Source organism: Erigeron canadensis, chromosome 7 (genome assembly GCF_010389155.1).
Source record: "Erigeron canadensis isolate Cc75 chromosome 7, C_canadensis_v1, whole genome shotgun sequence".
NCBI classification, from domain to species: domain Eukaryota; kingdom Viridiplantae; phylum Streptophyta; class Magnoliopsida; order Asterales; family Asteraceae; genus Erigeron; species Erigeron canadensis.
Genome location: NC_057767.1, coordinates 13,784,200 through 13,799,223, shown reverse-complemented (window position 1 = coordinate 13,799,223; position 15,024 = coordinate 13,784,200).

Below are 15,024 nucleotides of genomic sequence, written 5' to 3'. Positions count from 1 at the left end.
ATTAAAAGAAAAACTAAAGGAGTCAGTTCTGATGGAAAAAGTGGGAAATGAACAATATGCTCAACTAACGGAAGACTTTTCTAAAAAGGAGAAAGAAGTAGTTGATGCAAAGTTATAGATAGTTAAGCTTAATACAAGAATAGATCAAATTAGGGGATCTGATTTAATACGATCAATGCAGATGCAAAAACCTGTACCACGGGATTCAAAAGATAAAAGTGGTTTGGGTATGAGTTATAATGAAGTTAGAGGTCCGTTCAACGATAATTATACAGAGTCTCTAACACAGATTACTGAAAAGATTGACAGTGGTGAAATTGATCCAATCGTTTCAGAAAAACAAAATGTTGATCCAAAGACCCCTAAAAGCTCTAAAAACTCGATTGATAAAATTAAGGAGCTTAACAAGAAACATAAGCTTGAAAGTTCATTTGTTAAACCAGTGGATCCTAAGAATGGAATTTATGATGCTAGTACATCTAAAGGATCTAGTCAAGTAAAGTCAATTTGTCCTGTAGATGAGAACATTAAATGTTTTACAATGAAAGGATGTGATACTATTTTCACATCAAATGAAATTGATTTTGAAAAGATCGATCATGACAAGATTGATAAAGTATGGAATAAGGATGAATCTACGTCTAGTGAAGTCCCCTTAACTCCATACAAGACTCATAAATATTCTCAAAAGAAAGTACATTTTTCGGGTAAAAATGAGTCAACTGGTTTATCAAAAGAGGAGTCAGCCACAATTGAATTTAAGGAATGTTTGGGCATGACTTCAGCTGAGTTTAATGTTAAAGCTAAGAAAGCAAGAGTTAAAAAATCCTATTTCTATTGTTATGAAGTAGGACATGTTTATAGTTGCTATCCAAATAGGAAACGGAGATGTCCTGACAAGGGTATGTCTTCTGGAGGATCTAGTGACTCAGATATTGTTGCTCATAGTAATAGATCTAAGACTCCAAAACGACAGGGACCTTCACAGAATACTACTTCTAGTAGTGTAAGTCCGAGTCGTTCTCGTACACCTCAAAGGAGTAATTCACCTAGGAAGATGACTCAACAAAATCGATCTCCTCCTTCTAGAATTAATAGTTCGTCTAATTTCCATGATCGATTAGGGAGTCAACCTAGATTTGGTACTCACTCACCAAGGAATTCACCTCTTAAGACTCGTTTCACTTCACCTAAGAAACAGTCAATGACACCATCTTCATCCAAGGCTCCTTTACAGAGCGATGGATATTGGACCGAAGTGATCATTAGAGATGAATTCGGCAAACCTAAACCTCAAAAGGTTTGGGTTCCCTTCAGAAACTAACCATCTTATTGTCTGATGTGCAGGGAGAACCAAGGAAGCCTATCAGTCTTTGGTATCTTGACAGTGGATGCTCTCGGCACATGACAGGGGACAAGAACGTTTTGTCCAATTATGAAGATGTAAATGGTTCGTATGTTAGTTTCGCAGGTCCCAAGGGCAGCAACATCTCGGGCCAAGGTGATGTTGTCAATGGGAAGATTACGCTGGAAAAGGTCAATTATGTGGAACAGTTATCACATAATTTATTAAGTGTTTCTCAGATTTGTGACAAGGGTAACACTGTCCATTTTCATGAGAAAGAAGCACTTATATTGAAACCAGGATATGTTATTCCTGAAGACTGGATCCTGCTGAAAGCTCCTAGGAATAGAGACATCTATGGCCTTGTGTTAGGTGTTGATAATCCAGAGGAGTCTGTTTGCTTGTTATCGAAAGCAAACGAATCTGAATCGTTACTATGGCATAGAAGAATGGGACATATAAATTTCCGAAAGATGAATGACATTGTCAAACATGGTTTGGTTGACGGTGTTCCCATGAAGCGGTTTGGAATGGAAGACAAATGTGTACCTTGTCTGAAATGTAAACAACAAAAGTCTGCACATAAACCGAAACAAGAAAATTCTATTGCCAATCCTTTTGAGTTACTTCACATGGATTTATTTGGTCCAGTAAATGTAAGAAGTATCGGTGGGATGTATTACTGTTTGGTGGTTACTGATGACTACTCGAGATTCTCATGGGTTTTCTTTCTTAAATCGAAAGATGAAACTCCGGAGATTTTGATAAAATTCTTTGTCAAAACTGAAAACATTTATGGAGTTCGTGTTAAGAGAATCAGGAGCGACAATGGAACTAAATTCAAGAATAATGTGATGGATGTCTTTTGTTTGTCAAAGGGAATCCAACATCAATACAGTTCTCCGTATGAACCACAACAGAATGGAGTTGCTGAAAGGAAGAATAAGACTCTAATCGAGACAGCCAGAACTATGCTTGCAGATTCAGGGCTTCCTACTATGTTTTGGGCAGAAGCGGTGAATACAGCTTGTCATATTTTAAATAGGGTTACTGTTGTTAAGCGTCATAATAAGACATGTTATGAGCTTCTACATAAGAAGAAACCGAATTTACAGAATGTTGAACCATTTGGTGTGCCGTGTACTTTCTTGAAGTATCTACCTCAATCAAAGTTTGATTCAAAGGTTGAAGAGGGATTTCTCATGGGTTATAAACCGGGAACATCAATTCGACGGGTTTACAACAAACAGACCGGCAAAGTTGATTTTGGAACGAATGTCAAGATTGTCAGTCATAAGCCCGCTATACATTCTGGAAGAGACAGTTGATGATGTCGATACTACTCCAACCAACGTTCAGTCTACTACTCGGAATGTCGATACTACTCCAACCAACGTTCAGTCTACTACTGATGTTGATGAAAGTGGTAAGGACAAGGTTAAGACACCAGATTCAGAAAATAATGAACCCGCAAACACTACACCACTTACTCCATCGAAGGTTACACTGCCTGATGATGATCCTATTTCTGAAGAACCGGGAGATGATTTCAGCTCTCCTGAGTTTCAGATTAGAACAAATTTAGGAGAAAGTTTGAATGTTGATTCGGTTCCTCAATATCGAATTAATAAGGATCACCCAGTTGAAAATATTCTTGGAAATGCTACAGAACCTGTTCGAACTAGAAATCAGTTGAATAAGGATCTAACTAGTTTGTTTTGTGAAGTGAAAGACACTGGATTGATAACTGAGTGTTTGTATTCTGGTTTCATTTTACAAGTAGAACCTAAGAATGTTAAGGCAGCACTTCAAGATCCATGTTGGGTTGAAGCTATGCAAGAAGAATTAGCTCAATTTGAAAAAGTTGGAGTTTGGGAGTTAGTAGATGTGCCTAGAGGTAAAGAACCGATTGGAACTCGTTGGTATATAAATGCAAACGAGATGACAAAGGGATCGTTACTAGAAATAAAGCACGTTTGGTTGTTCTAGGGTTTGCACAACGAGAAGGATATGACTATAACGAAACTTTTGCATCAGTTGCTAGGATTGAAGCTATAAGGTTATTTTTAGCTTTTGCAAGTTTCAAAGGTATAAAGGTGTATCAGTTAGACGTTAAGAGTGCCTTTTTGTATAGTGAAGTTAAAGAAGAAGTGTATGTTCACCAACCACCGGGGTTTGAAGATCCGAATTATCCAAGAAGAGCATATCGTTTGGATAAGGCTCTTTATGGATTGCATCAAGCACCTGGAGTGTGGTATGAAAAGTTGTCAACGCATTTGTTGACCAATGGTTTTACAAGAGGATCGATAGACAGCACATTGTTTATCAAGTGGAAGAAGCGAGATTATCTAATTGTACAAGTTTACGTGGATGATATCATTTTTGGTTCATCTAATATAAAAAATGTGCAAAGAGTTTGAAATGAGCATGAAAAATGTATTTGAAATGAGTGCTATGGGGGAATTACAATTTTTCCCCGGACTACAAGTAGATCAAAGGAAATATGGATTCTTTATTCACCAGTCTAAGTATGTCGATGACATCTTGGAGAGGTTTCAAATGTTAGAGTCCAAGACATATGGTACTCCTATTCAGCAAAATCATGGTTTAGGAGTTCTTGATCCGAAAGATGAACTTGTGGATGCAACTTATTATCGTGCTATTATTGGCTCATTGATGTATCTGACTGCTTCGCGTCCAGATATTATGTTCGCTGTTTGTCTTTGCGCTAGATTTCAAGCTAGTCCGAAAGAGTCACATTTGACTGCAGCAAAACGTATTCTACGTTATCTTAAGGGAAACCAAGGGCTTGGTCTATGGTATCCAATGGGAGGAACGTTTGATTTTGTTGCATATACTGATTCGGACTTTGGCGGTTGTAACAATGACAAAAAGTCTACGACTGGAGGTTAGCAGTTGTTAGGAGGAAGATTAGTATCGTGGCAATGCAAGAAGCAGACATGTGTTGCTCAGTCTTCATGTGAGGTAGAGTATATGGCTGCTGGTAGTTGTTGTTCCCAGGTATTATGGATTCAGCAACAACTTCGTGACTACGGTATGGATTTTCTTGATACTCCTATTAGAATAGACAATAAGTCAGCTATAGACATTACAAATAACCCTGTCATGCATAAGGTCACCAAGCATATTGATATTAGGCATCATTTCTTGCGTGATTGTGCCCAAAAGAAGTTAATTCACTTGGAAAAGGTTATAACCGATGATAATTTAGCTGATTTGTATACCAAAGCATTTGATAAGACTCGATTTGAGAAGTTAATTCTTCTCAATGGGATGAAGAATGCTGATTCATATTAAATCTCTCAAAGAACTAATTTTGTAAGTTTGTGTTTGTAAATAGCTAGAGTCATATAATACAAAAAGAGTTCTTAGTGTCATGAATATCATAAAAATGTGAAAAATGAGAAAATGACAAAAATATGGGGAGATTTAAGTTAATGTTGTCAGATTATTAGAAGTGAGGATACTTGCTTTTAAGTCTGCTTAATCGTAATATAACTGCTTAGTTCAGTGATTACAATTTGGGATATATTGGTAGACACAAAGTAACAAGGTTTCCTTAATCTGAACTTAATTTATACAATGTTCTTGTGGGAAACATATTCAGATATATGGCTGAGAATGTTTGCTTTTCAGTAATGAATTGATCTAGTCCTTAAATTTTGTGAAAGATCTAGCATTACTATAAGATTTGTTCAATGTATAGGCAAAAACCTCCACCAATCATGAGCATGAAAGTTAAATGTGATATTGTTTATGCAAATGAAATGAATGAAAATTAAGGGGCTAATGTGGTCTTTGAGATTCGGACAAGTATGTCCTCGGGGTGTCTTTGTATACCTGGCCTACCTAAAGCTTCCAACTTGGGATAGGTTGTCAGAAAGTTCGCTACATGGATCTCATAGAAAATCATGGGTTCCTTATAAATAATGAAATGCAAAAGAAAATAAGTTAAATCACAAAGTAATTAAATTCTGTTATCTAAAAAGTGTCTCATGATTTGTTTAAGGATGTTTTTGAATATATATTGAATATTTGTTATCTTAGTGCTTGTATCAATTACGGAAGTATATCTGAATGTGGGTCACATAAGTTCGCAAATTATTCAATGACATATTAGGCTACTCGGGTTACATGGTGACTGTCCTTGACCAGGGTATGTCGAAAGTGTCATAACTCAAAGGAATGGACAAATATACCGGTAATCGTGGTTGAATCACTTTTCATAATTAATAATAAGAGAATTATTTCTCACTTGCAGACTTATGTAAATGTTAATATGATCTAATCTGCAGAAACATAGAATTTCTTGTAAATAAATAAAGTAACTTAGTTTATTTTTATTTTTATTTTTATTTTTATGTTGTTTCTTTTTATTTTTATTCTTATAATAAGTGTCAGTTTGTTTGTCAAACTAGTTCTTATTGCACGAGAGATTTGATAAGCATTAAAAGTTATAATTCTTAGTGAATTATATAAGTCTTGTTGCTTACGGTATAAATGTTTAAAAGATAGATTTTCTAATTAATACATAAGTTGTTTAATTTAGAAAATGAAATGTTTTGAAAATTGAAAAGTCAAAATACTTTTGAATGTGTTTCAAGTAAATTTTTGAAATTTCAATTGTTTGTGGTTGATAAGTATGCTTGACAAAGATTGGACTTGCCTTAGATCTTGTAATGATTGCTAGGTTAAGATTTTGGTTATTTTGTGTATTTATGATATTTTTATTGTTGTTTTTGATGCATTGATGAAATTTGTTAAGTGTGCAGGTTACAGATAATAAACTCATTTTAAATGTAGTTGGCATCAAAAATTTCAGATTGTGATTGAAGGTAAAATTGTTTTCGCTTGCTTATTATAATTGCATTGCGACGGACAATAAAAGTTGCTCAGAAATTACAAGAACTGTGTTACAAGGATGGATTGTCTTGTATTTAACCTAAGACTTAGAGTGATAGGTTACCATTGTATTATCAAGATCACAACCTAAGATATAATGTGATAGGTTGTTGATATGATATTTTGATATATTGTAATGCAAACTTAAATTAAAATGATTTGCATTGTTGAGTTAAACATCAATGAAGAAATGATCGATTTTATGTCAAGATAATAATGTAAGATTTATTTGATACATTATTGTGTTGACAAGTTAGTACGGATGATTTACAATAGCATATTCGAGTAGATATAGGTTCTTAGTAACGAGTATCTACAGGTTTATGTTTGTGGAATTTCTGGAATTTTTCCTTGTTTAAATTTCTGGAAAATTCGCGAAATTTGGCTAAGGAATGTAGCTTATGTGATTTAAAATCTGAAAATTCGAAATCACCTCGTGCTGACGTCAACATGCCTCGCGCTGACGTCATCACGAAGCCCACGAACTGCGTGTTCGGCCCGGCCCATGTGGATTCGAATATATATAAATATGGGTTATTACTATTCATTAATTACCATTAATCGAAATTAACCCTAAGTAAATCACACAAACTTCGTCTGCCTCGTGCTACTATTCATTCGCTCCTTAGTTCGATCAATTCCTTCTTTCTTCGTGTTATTCATCCAGATTTGTTGGTATAATTCCAATATAGGGTGATTGATTAATGTTTTAACTATAAGAATTAACGATTACAAGTCGTTATAATGCCCGATTTTCGATTTTACCTCGTGTGAACAGTAACTCGGACGAACCACGAATTAGATCTTTGATTTTTGATGATTTGGACTTAAATTAGACTTAAAATTGGATTAATCGATGTTTTAACATGTTAAATCTAACAAAAAATTGAGTTAATAAGTCTTAAATCAAGATTAATTGAAGATTATGTGTTTGGGTCACTATTCACACGAACCAGACGAAGAACACGAAGGATGTTCACTTCGTGTTCATCTTTAATCGAATTTGTTTCGTGTTTGGGCATGTTCTTAAATAAAATCAAGTTCAAGATCATGTTTTAATTCGTTTAATCATGATATGAAGATGTTTATAGTTTGACAAATCTAGGTTCATGCTTGGCTCATGCTAACGTCACGACTAAGGAAATCCTCCTCGTGATGACATCATCACGAAGCAGACGAGCCAAAACCCTAATTTTTAGTTTTGTTTATTCTAACTTTTGTTTTTCTTGTCGTTTTTTGTCTGTTTTTGTGCAGGTATGGCAGGACAAGGTAATAATGCTCATGTGTTCGTCAAGGGGCACAATGCTGCACTCGATCTTAGCATTACACAAACGGGGTGCACTTCGGAGTTTCACGGTGTCCTACAATTTCTTGCACGTTCTCGTGTTCATTTTGCAGTAATAGAGAACCCTCCGTTGGTGATAAGTCTCATTCAGGAGTTTTGGAACTCAGCCCGTTCAATGCAGATGGGTGCTCATACATACATTCGCACTACTGTTGGAGGACGTTCATTCTCATTTTCGGCTGGAGACTTACGGACGATATTACATTTAGGTGATGTCGAGATAGAGCAAGGTCCTACTGAGTTTACAGAAGAATTCTGCGATGGTGCTCTACGTCGTATGGGGTATACTGGAGCTATTTCTCACCCATACTTCAGGAATCATCTTCGTGGCAAATGGAAGCTTCTTGCTTACTATTTGTTGAGGGCCATTAGTCATTGGAGTACAGGCTATGACCAGATGAATATTCAGAATGCTTCTCAGATGGTTGCCTTGGTGCTGAACAAGCCATATAGCTTTTCTCAGTACATTTTTGATAATTTGGAGAAGCAGTTGAGGTCATTTGGTACAGACAAGAAATTCTTTCTATTTCCAAGATTTGTGATGATCATAATTCGTCACTTTGCAACTGATTTGCCATTTGACAGTCATACGTTCACTTTAGGTCGTCTTACTTATAAGGCATTTGTTGAAAGTTTGAAGCACTTGTCGGGTAGAGATCATCCGATACATGTTGATAATCCATCATTGTTCGGACACTTGATCAATCCTAACTATGTTGCACCCAGACAAGGTTGTGAGGATGAAGAACCCGTTGCTGTTGCTGCTGGTGATGATCAGGCTCGAGAAGATCCTCATGAAGAACGAGCTGATCAGTTTGAGGGACTTAATGATGTTCCTCTGTATGCTGGAGATCTGGAGGATGATCCAGATATGGACGCTCTTATGCAGGATGTTGATGATCCCGCAAATCTTGTACCACCATCTACTGGAGTCTCTACTTCTACCTCTGCTCCAGCTGATGTTGATGTGGGTCCTTCTGAAGTCCCGGTTAATGTTGTTGAGGATTCAGAAGATGAAGAAGAGGAAGAAAGACTGCCGAAGCGAAGAAGAAGACATGCAAGATCTCAAGCTGAAGTTGATAGAGAATTCACTGCTTATACTGAAGCCATGGAGAGGTCTCATGCACCTACTGTTGATGATACTCCATTGGTTGCTGCTTTAAGAGCTTCAGTTTCTGATGTTCCTGTTTCTATGTCTGCTCCCTCTGCTGCTGGTGTTGTTGTTGGGGAGAGGAGGTCGAGACCAAAGTTTATAATAAGAGGAATTGGTTCTCGCGCACAAGTTGTTACTGAGGCTACAACTGTTACGATTCCTACTGCTCTGGAGTCTACAGTTCGTCAAGAGCCAGAGCCGACACTTGTTGCTCCTAGGCCTTCGTCTACTCCTATTCAGGCTACAGTTCCTGTTTCTACAGTTATGGGACGTCTGTTGGCTCCTCTGCAAAGACCACAGATGCCTCCCACAGGAACTTTCAGTGCTCGTATGCCTTCATTTGAAGCTACGATGCCACCTCAGGCCTCTACATGTGATGTTGCTTCCACGTCACGTCCAGTTGCTCCGGTTCAAGTGCAGCTGAGTCGTTTATTTTCAGATAAGAAGATGTTGGAGATGAGGGTTACAGCTTTGGAGAGTCAGCTAAAGCTCCAAGCTGCTAAGCATCAGGATGAGATGGACATGATGACAGCTCTTGTTCATTCTCTTGGTTCTCGACTTGACCAATTCTTGGCTCAAGGGGGAGATAAGAGTGGTTGTAAGGATGATGAGCTAGCAAGGAAGTCAAGAGATGATGATCATGAAGATCAAGATCCAGCTCAAGGTCCTAATCAAGCACAACCAGATGTTGGTGAGCCAGAGAATAGAAGTCAAGGTCAAGATGCTGCTGATGATGCTATGGATACAGAGACTGCAGATATTCAGGGGGAGTCATCAAGACAAAGAAAGTCAGAGATTGCTGGTACAGCTGGTGCTAGTACTTCTAGGACTCAAGGTAAAGGCAAAGCTGTGATGACCGCTCCAGATGCAAATCCCGATGATCCAGATAACAATGATGATGGGGAAGATTCCAATTCAGGTAACTCCGATTCTAATTCTGATAGAATAGAAAGGGAGATAGTGAATGATCCTCATAATCATAAAGAAAAAGAAAATCTTAGCAAAGGAAAATCTACTCTGGATAGTGAGTCAACTAAGACTGATTCAACTACCAATGCCTCTACAGAGTCAGATTTGCACCCATTAATTGTGCATAGACTAGAAAAGAGATTGGGATATGATCCACAAGCTCATATGAGAGCTAGAGCAGAGATTATGGATTATGATAATTATTATGATACAGGATCACTTAGGGATCAAATGAAAGAACAGTCAGGGTTAACTCATACATCTTTAGAGTCAGAGTCAGATTCGGATTCAGATTTGGATTATGAACCTTAGTGCTAATGATTTTTGTTTTTGTTTTTGTAATAATTATAAGATAAATATGAATGTATTTGTTACATTATATTTATGATATAATATTATTGTTGTAAGTTAAAATAGATAAAGATTATAAGATAAATATTAATGTAATTATTGTATTATATTTATGATATAGTATTATTTATTTTAATTTCTTTATGTATTTATAATATTTTATTATGTCTTGACTTATGATTTATGTTCTTTATTTTTGTATATGTAAATCGTTTGAATTGCAAATAAGCTTCAAAGGATAGGTGCATTGGACGATCTTGATGCTGAAGAAGATCTAGAAAGTATCGATGATGAAGATTTGGAAGAAAGAGAGTTCATTACTTCGGAAGCTGATAGAAAAAGGTTGCTTGAGACACCTTATGACTTTGATCGTGTCTTTAATGAAGATGAAGTCATTGAAGTTGAACCAATAGCTGAAGTAGAACATCTCAATCTCAATCCAATCAGAGATAGTCCAGATGAACCTAAGAATGCTGCAAGGTTGAGGTTTGCGGTATATGCAAATATAGTTGATGAAGGACATGATAATATTTTTGATCTATACTGGAATATAGATGCTAATGAGTGGTTGATCTTGGAAGATTTAATATACCTCCGGTGCAGCAAGATCATGAGTTTATTATTAATAGACTAATTCCAGGTTATAGAGGACATACTGGTTTGATGATACGTGATACGTATAAATCATCAATGTTTTGGGAATATGTCTCAGACAAGGATGCACCCAAATACTTTTCAGTGATACAAAGTTGGTTCTATGATCACATAATCAAATTGTTTATTATCAAGAGAAAGGAGGGTTGCCAGTACATGTCAATAAGTCAAAGACACTTCCACTCTCTTAGTGATTCAGACATGATAGATTTCGGAAGACACTGGTTTGTTAATCTTCAGAGCAATGGACTTGCAGATTTCTACTGGAATAGATTCAGAGATGAAAGAATTGAGTATTTCAGTGCTAGAGGTCTGAAGGCAGAAGAAAGGTTGATAAAGCCAACACCTTTGAAGAAGATTAAGAATAAAGATGGCACATTTCGGTTTGTCCAGAAAAGAATTAAATGTGTTAAGAAGGTTCCCGCTATCAGATGGGATCAAAATATGCTGACGGAGATAACATTTTAGCAGATAGATATCAAGTCAGACGAAGCACAGATGTTTGTTGATGATTCACAGAAACAGATGTTGCTACGCATGTATGATCCAATGCAGGTTGTCAACTTGTCAAGAGGTGATCAAAGAAGACTTTTAGATACACCTTGTTCAGTAGTGGATTTTTGGAGAGTTGAAGAAAGACGCTATCGCAACATTCTCGCACATTGTTTGCAAGAGAGAATTCATGCGAATAGCACAAGATTGTTGTTCAATGGATAGTTTTGAAGTTCAAATTTTAAAGACTTTAAAGAGATCTAGTTGTAATCGTCAAGGGGGAGTCTGTAGATGCAGATTCGTTGTGACAATCGCAACATAGATTTGATTATCGTTTATGTTTTTAGGAACTTGTGTGTAATCATTTAAATAAGAACTTGTGTTGATATTTAATGATTACGTTTGAACTTCAATATTATATCTGTTTATGTTTTGTATTGTGTTTGTGTGTTATATATTGTTTTGTAGGTACAAGAACATAGAATCAAGGTTTATAAATGTCGTAGAACACTTAAACGATGATTGGATGTTATGTACGAGCCAAACGAAGTCAAACAACGAGTCAAAGGCACGTCCCTCGTACTGACGTCATCAGCATGAGGTGAATTGACTTATTGTTAATTCGGGCTTAATTACGCGATTAAGGCCGAAGTCCACACAACCCAATATCAACTAGTATAAATACAAGACCTAATCTATGAAATTAGGCTAATGATTTTCGAATCCTTGATAGTTATTTCACGAATTTCAGAGCTAAGGTTAATTGTTCCTTCGTGTGTTCTTCTACACGAACCACAAGCCTTGTGCATATCCTTAGGTTGATTAATTACTTATTAATTAACAAAAGGCAATAGCAATCTAGTTATCTCAAGAGGATTCCGCACTCTTGACATAACGAATCACATCTTATTACGATCCACGCAACAATAGGGCACCTTACATAATGCTTACATTCAGTATCTATGCATCGGATATAATAACCACAAAGGCCACCTAAAAATCTAATTGTTTTCCTTTAGGACACCAATTTGTTATAAAGGACTTATACGCGGTCTAAAATATTATTTTATTTCATTTATAAAAATTCTAGCTAAAACTACTTGTCATGAAAATAATACCCTTATAAATCTAACAAGACTAATATACCCTCAAATAAATTTACGCTTTAAATGTGAATATAATTACTAAAAAGGCTAGGGTTTTCTTATTTTTTGTTATTACTAGATAATAAGGGTTTTAAATTATTCTCTTGTTTGTTCATCTTCATCAACATCTCCATATTCGTTATTAGAGGCACAATGCAACGATAACAATTGTAAGTCTACTTACACAAGATGTTATTCGAATACAGGATATAATAAGTGTAAATAATAACGATTATATCAAGTAACCCGACTGACAAGTAATACTAATCTAGATAAAGACTAGTTTAGATTGCGATCCAGATATAGATATGAACAAATAAGAACAAGTGCTTGAAACTATATAAATACTATGTATAATCAAGTATTATGGCAAAGAGTCATGATGTATTTTTCCAAGTATTTTATTTATTGTTATAAACAAAATATAAAGGTTGTTGCGGAACAAAGATAATCACACTTGTGAAAATATCTAAACAACCTAGAAATACAAATGATCTAAACAACAAGGAAATACTCGTAAGAATACTTAGAGTATATATCACACGTTGCAATGCCAAAGTTCCAAGCATTTTTGCAAGTGTGAGGAGTCTTATATTTATAGGCAAACATGTCTTGATGACATGACAAATGGCGTACAAATATGGTTGGGTGCATTTATGGATTTGTAGGACAAATCCATAACATGTTTGTTTAAGGTAAAGTATGTAAGCTTCTTTGATGTGACTTGACATACTTTATTCCCAACCTTTTGCTAAAACTATCCCAATCCCAGGTATAAAGTTATTAACTGGGTAAAGGTAGTTTAAAGCCTGTAAAAAGACTTCCTCGTAATTAGTAAAAAAGTGTTGTAAATACTTTTTCACTGAGAGCCTTCAGATCTTCAATCAGATGGAATCTTCTCAGAGTTCTGCTCCTCAGAAGTTTCCCTTCATCAGTCTTCAGTCTTCGACTTCAGAATGAATGTCTTCAGATGTGCTAATCTTGATCTGAGGTGAAGCTTCAGAGAATTAATTCTGAGGGACGTCTCAGACTTTCTGTAAAAGTATCTTCTCTGAACTTCAATATTTCTGAACAAATTATACTTGGTCGATTTTTGACCTAACAAATTCCCCCTATTTGTTATGAAATATTACATGCATTTTTAGACTTCTATCTATACATGTTTGTAAGTCTAAAATGTAAGTTTTGTTTAAGTTATATGAAAAAAAAAAATTTCTAAGGACATCTTATAGATCATTGATGTTTTAAAATTTTAACTTGAATTGTTCTAACTTAAACCTATCATCTACTTGTAATGAGGGACTTGCAACATATATACAGTACAGAATCTCAGAATTTGTTACAAGTACATAAGAGTTTGAAAATAATTACAAGTACAAGAATATTACAGAGTGAAAACTACTTCTTTGCAGCCCTGGAGCCCTCAGGTGCATCAGCAACTTTCCTCTTCAGAGGGGAATCCTTCTTCCCATATAGTCTTGCGTCCATCTCATTTTTTGCTTGCAGCTTCTGCTAAATTTTCTTCAAGAAAGCACCTATCAAATGAGATTTTGGATTCACCCTCAGAATTGGGATAATTTCCTTGTGTTCTGAAATCCCGAATTCGTGCATTGAAACCTGATTATATTCTGATGGAGTCCTTCCTTCTCTTGAAACCACCATATCAAATAACCTTAATCCATCCTCCTTTGTAATTTCAACATCAGTAATCTTGGCAGGATGAGATCGATGCTTCAAATAATGCTCATACTGAGCCATTTCAGCTTTCTTTTGTAAATCTGCAGCATCTTTAGGCATTGATACAAAGGTAGAAAGATCCGCATCACGAACATTCTTTCTTGAGGTCCTTGGTCAAGTCACCTTGGGCTTCAATTGGGGTTTTGTTAACAACTTCTCAACCTTCAGAACTTCGGCCAAAATGTTTTTCTTTTTATTTTCCATCTCCTTTGCTCTATTTTTCACCAAGTCTTCCACAGACATCTGAAAGGTGAAATGGTCTAGCTTCTGTTTCAGAGGTGAGTAATTCACCCCATACTCATATTCAGTCATCTTAGCCAACGCCTTCTGCACTCTTGCATCTTCTTTGATTTTCTGATATCTTTCTAATGAAAGACTAAGAGTTGTAGCATCAATATGATCAAGAGTCCCCATCTTCTGATGTTGTTCTCCTTCTTTCAACTTGCTTTCCCTGAAGGCAATGAACTGATTTGACACTTGTTTCTGCAAGGTCTTCAACTTGTTTTCATCAGCTTTAGGATCAGTAAGCAGAAAACCTTGCTCATCCACATTCTCACCAACAACTAAACCAGAACCTATTGACTTCTTCTTGGGTTCTTCAACCAACTGAGCTTTTCCCTTATCTATCTTTGCAGGCTCAGAAGGTGGTGGTTCAGCTTGTTTCTTCTGAAGTTCCCCCTCAGCTTCAGAATGCTTCTTGGTTGCTTCAATTAATTCTTGTGAGCTGGCAAGCAAACCAATCAGCACTTCACTTCCCCCTTTGGGGATCTCTGCAGGCATCTTTGAGTATAATTCAATTGCCTTTTGCATGCCCTGCAGAGGTTCCCAACTTTGTTGTGTCATACTGTCAGAAATTCCCTTCGTCATTGTTGAAAACTGAGCCCATAACCTGAATGATGAGTTAAGGTTC